At 40.8% G+C, this 14,607-nt stretch overlaps 1 pseudogene; it reads left to right on the top strand.

The window, feature by feature from the left end:
- The first annotated feature begins 5,286 nt into the window (after positions 1–5,286).
- On the top strand, positions 5,287–8,095 carry LOC112867539 (ubiquitin carboxyl-terminal hydrolase 21-like; annotated as a pseudogene).
- Positions 8,096–14,607: the final 6,512 nt, after the last annotated feature.

Here is a 14,607-nt window from a genome sequence, read left to right as displayed (position 1 = left end):
GGAGGTCATTAACAAGCACAAATTTCCCAGGCACCTGGGTGTCTCAGTCTGTTAAGCATCCAACTTCAGCTCAGGTCATGATTTCGTGGTTCGTGAGTTCAAGCCCTGAGTCAGGCTCTGTGCTGACAGCTCAGACCCTGGAGCCCATTTCAAATTCTGTGTCTCTCTCTCTCTCTCTCTCTCTGCCCCTCTCCCACTCATACTCTGTCTCTCTCAAAAATAAATAAACATTTTTTTAAAATTAAGAAGCACAAACCTCTAGTTATAAAATAAATAAGTCACAGAGATGAAAATACAGCATAGGGAATATAGTCAATATTATAATGACATTATATGGTGATAGATGGTGACCACACTTACCATGATAAGCACTGAGTAATGTATGGAATTCTCTAATCATTATGTCATATACCTGAAACTAAGAAACATTGTATGTCAATCATGCTTCAATAGCAAATAAAAGCAAAAAGAGAATTCCTAATCCAGATCAAAGAACATTTAATCTTTAAGAATGAACAAAAAGATACAATGTTGGAGTTTCATTAAATGCTTTCTTATTCAACACTTTTCAATTATGTGTGTCACAGAAGCCATATTCTATATTTGCCCTTTTTAATTAAATTATTTATTTTAATTTGAGAGAGAGAGAGATTGAGTAGGGTGGAAAGGCAGGGGGAGAGAGAAAAAATCTCAAGCAGGCTCCACACTCAGCAGGGAGTCAAACACGGGACTTGATCTCACAACCCTGAGATCTTGACTTGAGCTGAAATCAAGTCGGACATTGAACTGACTGAGCCACCCAGGCAACCCCATATTTGCCTTTTATTTTTACCAAGAATTGACAGTTGAGAGTCACTGATGGAAAAGAGGGGAAGAAACTCATTTAAACTTTAGATTTAAAAATATAATGGTATATAACAATAAGAAACACCAATTCTGCAAACACATGCACTGAAAAAGGAACACCTTCTAGTAAATAGATTTCCGAGAATGAGAAGGTTAGGGATTTTGCCCGTGACCCAGAGGAGCAGACTATGAGCATAAGTCTGTATCATGCTCACAGATAGTTCTTGTTAGGTGCACACGGTAACCTCAAACACTTGAATTTGTTGTATACTCAGGAATTGGGAAGTTTCCCATAATTTTTTTTTCTGTCCCCTCTTTAAAAATCAGAAGATACAGACACAGTTGGCCCATACTTTTATGCAGCAGCAATCAATAGGGGCTGAGTGGCCACTACTTTGTTTTCCCAGTTCACTGCAGTCCTCAGAAGTACCTGCTTCCCTGTTTCATCGTGTCTAGTACATGGCTGGGCTTAGTAGGCATTGAAGCATGCAACCCATGATGGTCAGCCCTTGAATAAATGAATGTTGACCTAGTGTCACAGAACACTCTCTTCTGGGCAAGCCTGTCTTGCCCATTTCCTTCCTGCCTCTAAAATTACACCTAGCTCCTTGACAGGAGTTTCCAAACTCATCCCACTCTGTCTGAATTCATCTCCACTCAATTTTTTCCAGATAACTTCCAGCTGACCTCCCACCATGCTGTTCCAAGGAACAAAGCTTCCTGAAAGGATGCAGGATGAAGGATTGTGCCTGGACTGCTAACCCCACAGTTGACAACCTCTGTGGTGTTCCCGTTTCTTGAAACCGCTTTTTCTGTCCTTTAGTTTTTGTTTGTTAATTTTGACCTTCATTAGAAAGGTTAGTACACTTCATCGGGATACTTCGTGCTGAAAGTTATGTCCAAAGGACTATATTTCTTAGTGAAAATGTCTTAAGAGATCACGGTTAGTATTTGTAGCAGAGCTGGATCAAAATTAACATATTACAACAGCTTGTGTCAGCCTGGGTTGCAAACTTTCCACAAGAAAGGGTAGGCCGAAAGGTCATACTCATCAGCTCATACCACAGAGAATTGCAGAATCCTAAAAGATGATTTCTTCCCTTTGCACATAAAAGTCACCGACTCCTCTCGCTCCAGCCACCAGCCACCATCCGCCCCCCCCCCTCCTGACCATGCACAGGACTTTCATACACACCCCTTGCCCCACAGTCCCCAGCTAGTTTCTATCCCCTCTGTCTCTGTGAATCTGATTTCCTGGGGTCACTTTCTAGCTTGATTAAATACGTGTTACATTGTTCTACCTTTTTTGTTGTCTGTATGATGGAAATGCATATTTAAACCATTAGGGAGCCACTAGCCCAGACCTCAGCAATGACCGCAGTTAATAACAGAGTTCTCACTCACAATGTCATGTGGGATCTTTGCCTATGGCACGATTTGCTAGCCATGAAAACCTCTTTAGCACCTCCCTCCGTTATGCAAATACCCCAGAAAAAACACTTCCCTATTTCAGCCACTGAATTGCAGGCTGCGGTCCCAGGCTGCACACCCCAGCCTGCAGCGCATGGGTGGGATTGCCAGAGTGTAACGGGACACAGGTTTCTGCGCAGACAGATGCTCAGTGGATTCTGTACTCAGCTAGAAGGCGGCTGAGCCTTACTTGGCTGCCCAGTCAGTATGATGTCCAAATGACAGGTTATTTTCTGTTACTTGTCTGCCAGTGTTGGCTTTATCAAGCCTGAGGCTGGTAAATGAAAGATGCCCTCACTTTACCACTAGTGCTGCTGCACTAATTCTTCCAGGTCACAATCCAGAGCCTCTGAGAGCCAAGCTGTGTCCTCAGAGAACAAAAGATGAGGAGAAATTGAAGCCTCCAGTCCCGGGCCTGGGCTTTTTCCTTTCTCTACTGGCTCCAGCATCTGCACCAGAGAGCACAGCAGTGTCTTCAGTTCTACAAGACTGCTGTCTAACAGGTGCAGCAACTGGGAAACATTCCAATCTCCAGGGATCTCAGGGGGTCTGAGTTTCAGGTCACCAGACTTAACGTTTGCTTAGCCTACCCCCCTGACTTTGCAAGAGGCTATCTTTTTCACTGGGGGGTCCCATCCTTTCTATACCCTTTGTCCCAAACCACCACCAATTCATATTACATCCTGAACCTCTAAATCAATCCATCTCTCTCTCTGTCTCTGTCTCCTTCTCTCTCTCCTTCTCTTTCTCTCTCCCTCTTTATAAAGCATGCTGTCTTTCAATTAACATAGTGATGACCTATTGTCACCCGTTACCATGCTAATCCAGAGCTGGTGTGAAATTACTTTATAATAAACACTATGGAGTTCTGACTTCCAATTAATTTTTCACATGCTGCGCTAAATCAGATTAACTCTCTCCCCGTACCATCACTTTTGACCACAGTCGTAATTCTTTCCTTATAATGAAATAGAGGATTAATTTATATGAAGCATATCTGTACACATTTGCAAATAAATGTAAAGATAGATTTTATGCCATATTTGCATTGTGCACAGTGCTGCAGTAGTGCAGACTCTCTGAGATTACTTTCTTGTGTTCCCTGGGTGGGCAGAGATCTTTCCAGTTGTTGTCGTTCCTCTGTTAAATTCTAACTAAATGCCTCCATGAAGAATAAGCAAAGAAATGCTCACATGTGCCATGGTGCTGAGAGAGTGGTGACTCCTCCCGTAAATCGTACAATACCGCATTAGGAGTAGCTGAAGGAAAATGTAAACACTCTGAAATGGAAACAATAATCATTAACTACTAAATTGATTGGTGCTCTCCCTGGATGTGCACATTCACATTCATCCTGAGTGAGTGGAGGGAGGGTAGCTTTTTAAATGACCATTAAACTGAAGGAATTTGATGACAATTTCAAGCAAATGATAGCTTATGCCTTTTTAAAACTAATATAGCCCCTGCACTAAATTATATTTTTGGCGAAATAATTATTTTCATCTTTGAAACTCATTATTAGAATGGAGTATTGGAAGATGAATGCAGGCGCACACTAAATGAACAAATTTGTGTTAAAAAAATTAATCATACTACCCAGATGCTGGACTGTGTTTTTTTTTCTTCTGTCAGTCTCCAGTGTATTTCATTCAGCTTCTTCTATTACTACAAAATATTGATAGAAAAATTTCCCCAACGCATATTTTCTTTTTGACACCAAATGAGAAAAACTGCCAGAAGCACTAAAGGTATGGCCCATATAAAAGATAAATGTGTGCTTATCAAATCCTCTTAAACCAATCTTTTCTTAACAGTAGAGGAAATAAAATCTTGTTGAGTGTTGCAATGATGAAAATACTTACAGCTGAGTTATTTTAAAACAGACCGAGCAAATTATGCTTGGCAAACACTGGAAACGTATTCATTCATTCAACAGGTATTGATTTGATCCCGGCTATGTGATAACCACTACTTGAAGTACAACTGATAAAACAACGAACAAGCCAAATTCCCTGCCTTCATGGAGATCCCCATCTGAGGGTATGCAAACTTGAAATTATAAAAACAGTCAATCATCATCTCATGATCATTGACTGAGCTCTTACTATATGCTCTCCACTGTGCCACATGCCTTCCTATTATATATTTCAATTATCATGATTAATACTTTCCTCTAGATTATTATTGAACACATTTTATAGATGAATAACTAAAGCTTAGAAGTAGTTCATCCTAACTTTACAGATATACAGTGGTAAAACTAGAATTCCAAACAAAGGTTTTGAACTAAAATCCCTGTGCTATACTGTTTCTGACACCATTGTCCCCCAAACATGTATCATTATCTTGTGTTTGTTGAAAGTTTATTTTTTGTTCTATGGTGGGTAAAAAAAAATAGAGGCAATAGGCACAATTCCCCACCTAAGGAGATTTCCGGTCTACTGGGAGAAAATTATACATTCATGAAACAACTATTCTTAACATAGTTAAGTCAAACATTCTTTGAGGTAGGTAAGTTTATAGTCCATATACATGAAGTGTGTATGTCGATGGGGGAAAGGGGCATGTTTATTTGCTGACATTTATCTCTATTTGAATAGCATATTCAACTTCTATGATTTTACTCATTGTACAATGCATTATTAATTTAACCAATGATTTTAAAGAAAAAATGAAAACAGTACAACATTAAATGTGGCCATTATATGCTATACAACGTGTCCTCACTTGTTTTTTTAAGGCTAAACCTATTTTATGGGTGACATGCTGGCTAGGCAGGCTTTGGGGCAGAACAAAGAGTTGGACTTAACTCTTCAAGGGACTGAAGGCTTGGGGTCCTGGCTGGTGCCCCAGGCCTCCCACAGTGTCAACTGGGGTCAACTCTACTGGAACCGAGAGGCAACAGGATGATGAGGTAGGAAAGAGGGGTGAGAGGAAAGGCAGGTGGTGGGAAAGGAAGTGGAAGGAAGGGGTGAGGAGAGAGGGAAGGGAAGTAGGGCCGGGCTGGAGCCAAAGCCAAAGTCAGAGGTGGTCAGGTCAGCATCAGGAGACACTCAAAAGGGAGCCTCCTGGGAAGTGCAGGCATCCATGAGGGCCCTTTTGAGCTACTCAGAGGTGACAAACATCCCCTCATTCCAGAAACCCAAACAGAGAAAGGAGGGCATGAACCCTTTGCAGAAGGCACAGGGACCCTACTTATGGAAAGGGCACAGGGGCCAGCACTGCTGTACTGGCCCAGGGCAGAGTTCATATATCTCATCTTGACCACATCGTAGTGCAGAAGCCTGCCCTAAAGATGGAAGTGAATCGGTAGGGGTAGTGGTCTGTCGTGAGGTTGGCCTTCAGGAGGGCGTACTTTTTTTTAATTTTTTAAATGCTTTTATTTATCTTTGAGAGACAGAGACAGAGCATGAGGAAGGGAGGGGCAGAAAAGAGAGAGAGGGAGACACAGAAACCAAAGCAGGCTCCAGGATCTAAGCTGTCAGGACAGAGCCCGATGCGAGGCTCAAACCCACAAACCGTGAGATCATGACCTGAGCTGAGTCAGATGCTTAACCAACTGAGTCACCCAGGTGCCCCCTTCAGGAGGGCATCCTTGATGAGATCATAGGTCACCAGCTCAGCACCGTTGACAATGGCATTATGAGCAACATTGTAAAAGGACCCTTTCCACAGTCTCCAGAACCCTTCCTCTCCAGCAGTGGTCTTGTAAGCATCAACAAGCCAGACCAACAAAGATGGTGGCAAGCCCTGTGGTGGGAGAGATCTGGGCAACAGATGCAGCAACAGTAGTGGTTAAACTGAAGCTTGGCCCTAGGGGGTTTGGGGGTGAGCTGCACGGGTATAGTAAGGGGTGACCCTGAGCTGGGGCTTGGCCTAGCCCGAGGTCCCCTACTACCTCACCAGAGGACAGGTCCAGCCTGTGTTGTCCATGGTGTCCACATGCCGCAGCCCTCTAACACCACCTGGGCCAGACCTAAGAGCGACATTTTGATGTCCAGAATTGGATCAAAGCTACCATTTTCCCCATGGGCCAGAAGCAAGAAGAGCAGAAACCAGCCCCTGGGCCGAACCCCATGTTAAGACCTTTGCCTCCCCTGCCAGGTCCCTCTGAGGAAAGGCTCCAGAAACTGGAACTGGGATGGTGACAGATGTCAGGCCCTCGTCCTAGAGGACCCCTTCCAGCAGATTATGGAGTTCTGCTGCCTGACTCACCACCCCCTGACTGTGGCTCTGCCTCTCCCTTCCAGAACCAAACTAGGTCATTCCAAGTCTGTGAGCAGTGGGGACTTGTGACCTGTGGAGATTGCCTTGGGAGGGTGCATGGCTGCACTGAGCCACTTGGGGCTCCGACCTGAGCCTCCCACTTTGAGACTTATCTCTCCACCACCTCGGGGGCTTTCCTGGTCCCCCCACCTTACTCAGCATACAGATGGAGACCCTTACTCCCCACGGCTCCTTCCACTTCCTATCTGCCCGGCCCTCTGAGTCTTTCTACTCCAATGACAAAATGGCTTATCACACACTGCTTCTGGGTTCTGGTCATGTGGGCCTCTGAAATCTGGGGGACACGTGCTTCCTGAATGCAGTGCTACCATGTTTGAGCTGTCCTCACTCTTTCAGACTTCTAACTGCTACGGGACTTCCAGCAAGAGGTGCCTGGAGTGGGTGGAGCCCAAGACCTCTCTGAAGCCTTTGCAGATGTGATTGGTGCCCTGTGAAACTCTGATTCCTTGTGAAGCTGTGAATCCTACTACCTTCTGAGCCGTCTTCTACAAATATGTTCCATTCTTCTCTGGACGCAGCCAGCAGGATGCCCGAGAGTTCCTGAAGCTCCTTATGGAGCGGCTCTACCTGGAAATCAACCAACAAGGCTGCCGGGCAATCCTGGCCAACAGTCCAGCTCACTCCCAACCCCACTGTGGAGGGGCTCTGCTAGAAGAACCTGAGTTAAATGGTGATGACCAGGCCAACTTAACGTGGAAGTGTTACATAGAGGGAGAGGACAGCAATACTGTGGACCTGATTGTAGGCCAGTTGAAAAGTTGTCTCCAGTGCCAGACCTGTGGGCATCACTTCATGACCTATGAGGATTTTTGTGACCTGTCCTGCCCATCCCAGAAAGGATTTGTGGGTGGCAAGGTGTCTCTGCGGGATTGTTTCAGGCTTGTCACCAAGGATGAAGAGCTGGAGTCAGAGAATGCTCCAGTGTGTGACAGATGTTGGCAGAAAACACGAAGTACCAAAAAGTTGATGGTACAAAGATACCTCTGAATCCTCGTGCTGCATCTTAATCGATTTTCCACCTCCCAAGACTCCATCAGGAAAAGTTCAGCAGGTGTAGACTTCCTGCTGCAGCAGGACAAAGCCCGAAGCCCTGTATGCCCTTTGTATCTACTTGGGGCAGTGTCCACTATGAGCACTATGCAGCCCTCTGCTGGTGCCAGCCCGGCTGGCACGTCTACAATGACTCTCATGTCTCCCCTGTCAGTGAAAATCAGGTGGCATCCAGTGAGGGCTATGTGCTGTTCTACCAACTGATGCAGGAGCCACCCTGGTGTCTGTGACATTCCCTGTGAAACCCTTTCAACACTCTTAAGCCCCAGGCTCTCCATTTACCTCAGAGACATCTATTTTTATGTCTTTATAATTGGGGAGGTATTGGTTACAGCTTCCATTATCTTTTTGTTTTTTTAAATATAATTTATTGTCCAATTGGCTTACATACAACACCCAGTATTCATCCCAACAAGTGCCCTCCTCAATGCCCATCACCCATTTTCCCCTCTCCCACACCCCCCCCCCAGCCACCCTTAGTTTGTTCTCTGTATTTTTTTTTATGTTTTATTTTCGAGAGAGAGCGTGAACAGGGGAGGGCAGAGAGAGAGAAAGACACAGAATCAGAAGCAGGCTCCAGACACCAAGCGTGTCTGCACAGAGCCAGATGTGGGGCTCGAACCCACGAACTGTGAGATCATGACCTGAGCTGAAGTCGGATGCTTAACCAACTGAGCCACCCAGAAGCCCCTGTTCTCTGTATTTAAAAGGCTCTTGTGGTTTGCCTCCCTCCTTCTCTGTTTGTAACTATTTTTCCCCCTTCCCTCCCCATTATCCTTTTGTATTAAAAAGTACCCTTCCTTTGTCTATCAGACAGAGCTCCCCAGGTCCCTGCCAGTGTACAACCCAAAGACCCTCAATTCTTAGAGTGGAGGATATACAGCACCATATGGATAATCTATTCCTTGCCATTTAAAAAACTTTACCAACAGCATTTTTCACAGAATTAGAGCAAACAATCCTAAAACTTGTGTGGAACCACAAAAGACCTCAAATAGCCAAAGCAATCTTGAAAAAGAAAAGCAAAACTAGAGACATCACAATTCCAGATTTCAAGTTAGATTACAAAGTGGTAGTAATTAAAACAGTAATGTACTGGCATAAAAGTAGACACATGGATTAAAGACCTAAATGTGAGGCCTGAGACCATAAAAATCCTTGAAGAGAGCACAGGCAGTAATGTCTCTAACATTGGCCATAGCAACATTTTTCTAGATATGTCTCCTAAGGCAAGAGAAATAAAAGCAAAAATAAACTACTGGGACTATATCAAAATAAAAAGCTTCTGCACAGCCAAGGAAACAAAACTAAAAGGCAATCTACTGAATGGAAGAAGATATTTATCTGCAAATGACATATCTGATAAAGAGTTAGTATCCAAAACATATGAAGAACTGATACAATTCAATACCCAAAAAACAATCCAATTAAAAAATGGGCAGAAGACATGAAGAGTCATTTGCCTCAAAGACATCCAGATGGCCAACAGACACATGAAAAGATGCTCAACATCTCTTATCATCAGGAAAATGCCTATCAAACTACAATGAGATATCACCTCACATCTGTCAGAAAAGCTAAAGTCAAAAACACAAGAAACAAGTGTTAGTGAGGATATGGAGAAAAAGGAATGCTTTTTTTTTACTGTTGGTGGGAATGCAAACTGGTGAAGCCACTGTGGACAACAGTATGGAGGTCCCTTAGTAATAGCACTACTGTGTATTTACCCCCAAAATACAAAACACTAATTCAAAGGGATATATGCACCCCTATGTTTATTGCAACGTTATTTACAATACCTAAACTATGGAAGCAGCCCAAGTATCTATCAATAGACAAATGGATAAAGATGAGGTGGAATGAAAAAAAAAAAATACACACACACGCACACACACACACACACACACACACACTCATTCCACAGAATATTATTCAGCCATAAAAAGAACAAATCTTGTCATTTGCAACAACATGGATAGAGCTAGACAGTATAATGCTAAACAAAATAAGTCAATCAAAGAAAGACAAATACCATATGATTTCATTCATTTGTGAAATTTAAGAAAAAAATGAGCAAAGGAAAAAAAGAGAGAGAGAAAAAACAAGAAATAGACTCTTAGTTAGAGAACAAACATGGTTACCAGAGGGGTCATGGGTGGGGGGATGGGGGACTTAGGAGGTGCGGATTAAAGAGTACACTCTTCATGATTAAAAAAGGCAAATAAAAAGAACAAGGGAAAAGAATGTAGAAATACAGAATAGAGAGACAAGGGGAAATGAAATGTGATTTGAAACAGCTCATGTAAGCCAACAACAATATAACTGTTAAAAAAAAAACCCTTCACTTTGAAACTATATATATGGACTAGCACATTTTATTTTATTTTTTTTAATTTTTTTTTCAACGTTTATTTATTTTTGGGACAGAGAGAGACAGAGCATGAACGGGGGAGGGGCAGAGAAAGAGGGAGACACAGAATCGGAAACAGGCTCCAGGCTCTGAGCCATCAGCCCAGAGCCTGACGCAGGGCTCGAACTCACGGACGGCGAGATCGTGACCTGGCTGAAGTCGGACGCTTAACCGACTGCGCCACCCAGGCGCCCCTGGACTAGCACATTTTAAAAGAAGATCTTCTCGATGACTCATTACCAATACTCATCTCTTTAATGGTATTATTAAACCTTGTTATTTATATTTTCTTAGATATTTCATCCTAGCTTGCAAATATATTACCATAAATAAAATTAAAACATATCTTTATAATTTATTTAATCCTGACATCTACAGTTATTTCTAATTTCTAATGCTTATTTTACTCTTCTATTTTCTTTTTTCATCTGATTGATTTCACTAGTATCTCATCTCTCTTATTCTTTTTTATCTTTTTTACAGTTCTTCAAAGAGCCATTTTATTCAAACGGCCAATTCTTACATTTGCTTTTCATTGCTTGTGTTTATTAATTCATTCATTTCTGCTTTTATGTTCATTAATTATTCTACTTGCTCTAAATAGAGATATTTTTCTTCTTTTTATAATTTCTTGAGTTGAATAGTTATTTGTAATTTTTCTTCTTTAAATACCATGCATTTTCCTCCTTGGTTGTATCTCATAATTATTTTCCTAGATATTCTGTTTTTTAAGCAGTTTGAGTTCCTCCTTTAAGAATTTATGAGGACAATGTTTTCTATGTTTTTCTCTGTTTGTTTATACTTCCGGTATTTATTTTCAGTTTTAATAGAATACAGTTCAGAGTGTTGTATAATATTTGGCCAATAAGATACTTGTAATAAAATATATTTGCTGTTTGTATAATGTAAAGTTTGATGAGTATCAATTTAAACAAGTTTGGCTATTATTCAGATTATCTCTTGTTATTTTGTAAGCATTTTATGTGAAAATAACTCAAATATTGTGTAAGATCTTCTAATGCTATCATATTTCTGTGCATTCTTTTTCTTATAATTAAGTAGCTTTTGCTTTTAAATTTCAGTACTATGTTATTTAGAATGTAAATATACAGGGTAGTTGTGTCTTCAGTCATAAAACTGACTCTCTGGCCAAATATCTTGATGTATCTTAAAAAGTTTGTCTCTAATATTTATTTTTTAACAATTGGCTTGAGTTTCACAATTACAAGGAATTGAGTATCACAATTACTACATGGAAGACTAAGATGAACACTGAATTACTCAGAGGATAAAATACTGTCTTTTTCATCAAAGAATAGTGATAGAACAATGAATTGAATAACCATTAAAACTATCTTAAAGTCTATTACAGTTTCTAGAATATTTCTTTTTGTAATCTATAGGTTTTTTTCAGCTTTCTTTTCAGTTTTACTGAGATAAAATTGTCAAAGTTGTAATATATCAAAAGTGTGTAACATGATGATTTGATATATATATACATTATGAGAGGATTCCAAAATCGAGTAACACCTAAATCATCACTTATTTACTTTTTTCCCCTTGGTGAGAGCACTTAAGTTCTACTCTGTTAGCAAATTTCAATCATGCAATAAATATTATCAACTGTAGCCACCATGTGATACATTAGATCCTCAGATTTTATTCATCTTATAACTGAAAGTTTATACCCTTTGCCAACCTCTCCCTGCCAACCAGCCCCTAGTGACCACCATTCTACTCTTTGTTTCTATGAATTCAACTCATCATATACATATTATAACTTGTGAGCAAAAATACCACTTAACTGAAAACTAATGGATAAGAAATAATAAAAGAAATCACAGACTATCTAAGAGTTAGTACTAGCTATCACATTATGTAACATTAAATATGGCCACTGTCAATAAATACTGACTGAGATTCTTCTAAAGTTAATGAACTATATTTCAAAAATATGATATGATCCCTCTCCTTAAAGAAATTAGGAATCAGACATTACTATTGAATAGCCTTTTTAGCATTTTCTATGCGCAAGATGAATGATACACACCCTAACAGCTATAAACGCTAAGAAGAAAGGGCATTTGCTCAGTGTGAGGGAAAGAGAAGGGCTGGGTGCAGAAAAGTGGAATAATATTACACATGTACAGAGATTAGTGTGGGGTATTACAGGCTGAAGGGACAATGTGAACTACAGGCCTCATGTAGGAGAGTGCATGTGTATGTGTGTGTCTACACATGCTCATGTGTGTGCATGTTATGAAAATGCACACATGATGTGTGCATCCATGCTGCTTAAATGCATACGTGCATGTAAATATATTGATATGTACTCCATTTACATGTTCATTTAATTCACCCATCAGTCCACTGGGCTGAACTCCCTGATACCTGAAACCCCCATACTTGTCAGCAACTGGCCTGATGGCTGGTACACACTGGGTTCTCAATAAATATTTCTTGAATGAAGGAATGATTGAATGAATGAACTCTGTAGAACAGATATGAAAAACCTAAAGCTAAAGGTGTGACATTCCCAAAGAAGGAATTAGTACAATGTATTTATGACAGTGTTTTCTCCTCTATTTCCTTTTTACTCAGTCATGTATGGACCAGCAATAGCAGCAGCACCTAGGAGCTTATTCAAGATTCACAATCTCAGGCCCCACCCCAGACCTACTGATTCCAAATCTGCACTGTAATCAGATCTTCAGGTGGTTTGTGCACACATTAAATTGGAGAAGCCCAGCACTGTTTTGCACTGTATCCTCTAAGAGTAAGAAGATGAATCAAATAATTCTGGAGTTTCATGAAAGAGAGAAATGAACAATAAACATAGAGACATGGTGGGAAGCACTTTGAGGAAGACCATAAATTCAAAGCTTAGGAATTTATCGTCTAAACCAAGGTTTCCAAAATAGAGTGTCTTGACCTCAAGGGATACACTGAGCAATCAATCCGCTGAGATGCGGGAAGAAAAGCCTTAGAACTCATTTATATTTAATTTTTACCTAGAAATAAGAAAGGGATTTGACTAATATTTAATATTCCACTAGACAGCTGCTCTCTCACCTAGTCCACTTGTCAAGTAACAACTCTGATATTTTGCTAAGAAAACCACAATTCAAGTGGCCAAGTTCATACACTGGGTATTGAAATATAGGATGGCTTTACTTAAGAAAACACCTGCATTAATTAGTTACTTTAATTAAAATAATCTTCCCCAAGTGGATGAGTGGTTTTAAGTGATTCCTGAGCAAGAACATATGCTGGTACACATGAGCACGTACGCATGTACGCGCGCACACACACACACGCACACACGCACACTGGAGAGAAGATTTAAAATGCAGCCCAAGTGAACAAAAAGATGGCAGAGCTAATCCTTCTCTTAACATCTGATAAGAGCTCACAGCCACATTAAAAGGGGGCAAACAATGACAATCTCACCAAATCTGACAAGAAGGCAGCCAACAAATGAAAAATATAGCTGCCTTTCAAAAGAGAGTTATGTTATGAAGTCGGCATGTTGAGAATGGATGTCTGGAAATATCTCCATAGATGGCGTTTTTGTTGACAATAATAATATAAGTATGCCTTCTCTAAAAACTTGCGTGTCTGCATATTTAAAACTCTTGGAAACAAATTTCTCACACCAGAAAAAAAAAAAAAAAACACAAAAACGCTTCTAAATAGAATTACATTGAATTTAAAGCAATATAAAAATTCAACTTATTTTTTGTGAGGTATCTTTCTTGCATATGACATAAATACCAAGTATTTAAATAAACTGAACTTAAATTTTAAATGATCATAAGTTCTAAATCAAAAAATGTTTAAATAATTAAACACAACCATCTTGTTCTCTCCAAATATATTAGGAGTGCTAGGATGTTTTGTTTTTTTTTTTTAATTTTTTTTTTTCAACGTTTATTTATTTTTGGGACAGAGAGAGACAGAGCATGAACGGGCGAGGGGCAGAGAGAGAGGGAGACACAGAATCGGAAACAGGCTCCAGGCTCTGAGTCATCAGCCCAGAGCCCGACGCGGGGCTCGAACTCACGGACCGCGAGATCATGACCTGGCTGAAGTCGGACGCTTAACCGACTGCGCCACCCAGGCGCCCCAAGGAGTGCTAGGATGTTTATGCCACTAATACTTTTTTTTTTTTAATTTTTTTTTCAACGTTTATTTATTTTTGGGACAGAGAGAGACAGAGCATGAACGGGGGAGGGGCAGAGAGAGAGGGAGACACAATCGGAAACAGGCTCCAGGCTCTGAGCCATCAGCCCAGAGCCTGACGCGGGGCTCAAACTCACGGACCGCGAGATCGTGACCTGGCTGAAGTCGGACGCTTAACCGACTGCACCACCCAGGCGCCCCTACTTTTTAAGTGAACATAGTTAAATATTTGCTTTCTCTACACCAAAATTTATTTTTACCTTTGTGTCTATTTTTACCTATGTGTCTGTTACAATGTTTGGTATTTTAAGTTACAGCGTGTCACCCTATTTCATCAAATGGAAGTTGTCCTCAATTAAAAT

The sequence above is a fragment of the Puma concolor genome, chromosome B4 (genome assembly GCF_028749965.1).
Source record: "Puma concolor isolate L17-30 chromosome B4, mPumCon1.1.hap2, whole genome shotgun sequence".
Taxonomy (NCBI): domain Eukaryota; kingdom Metazoa; phylum Chordata; class Mammalia; order Carnivora; family Felidae; genus Puma; species Puma concolor.
Note: the sequence above shows the minus strand (reverse complement) of the source record. Positions and strands in the feature narration are given on the sequence as shown.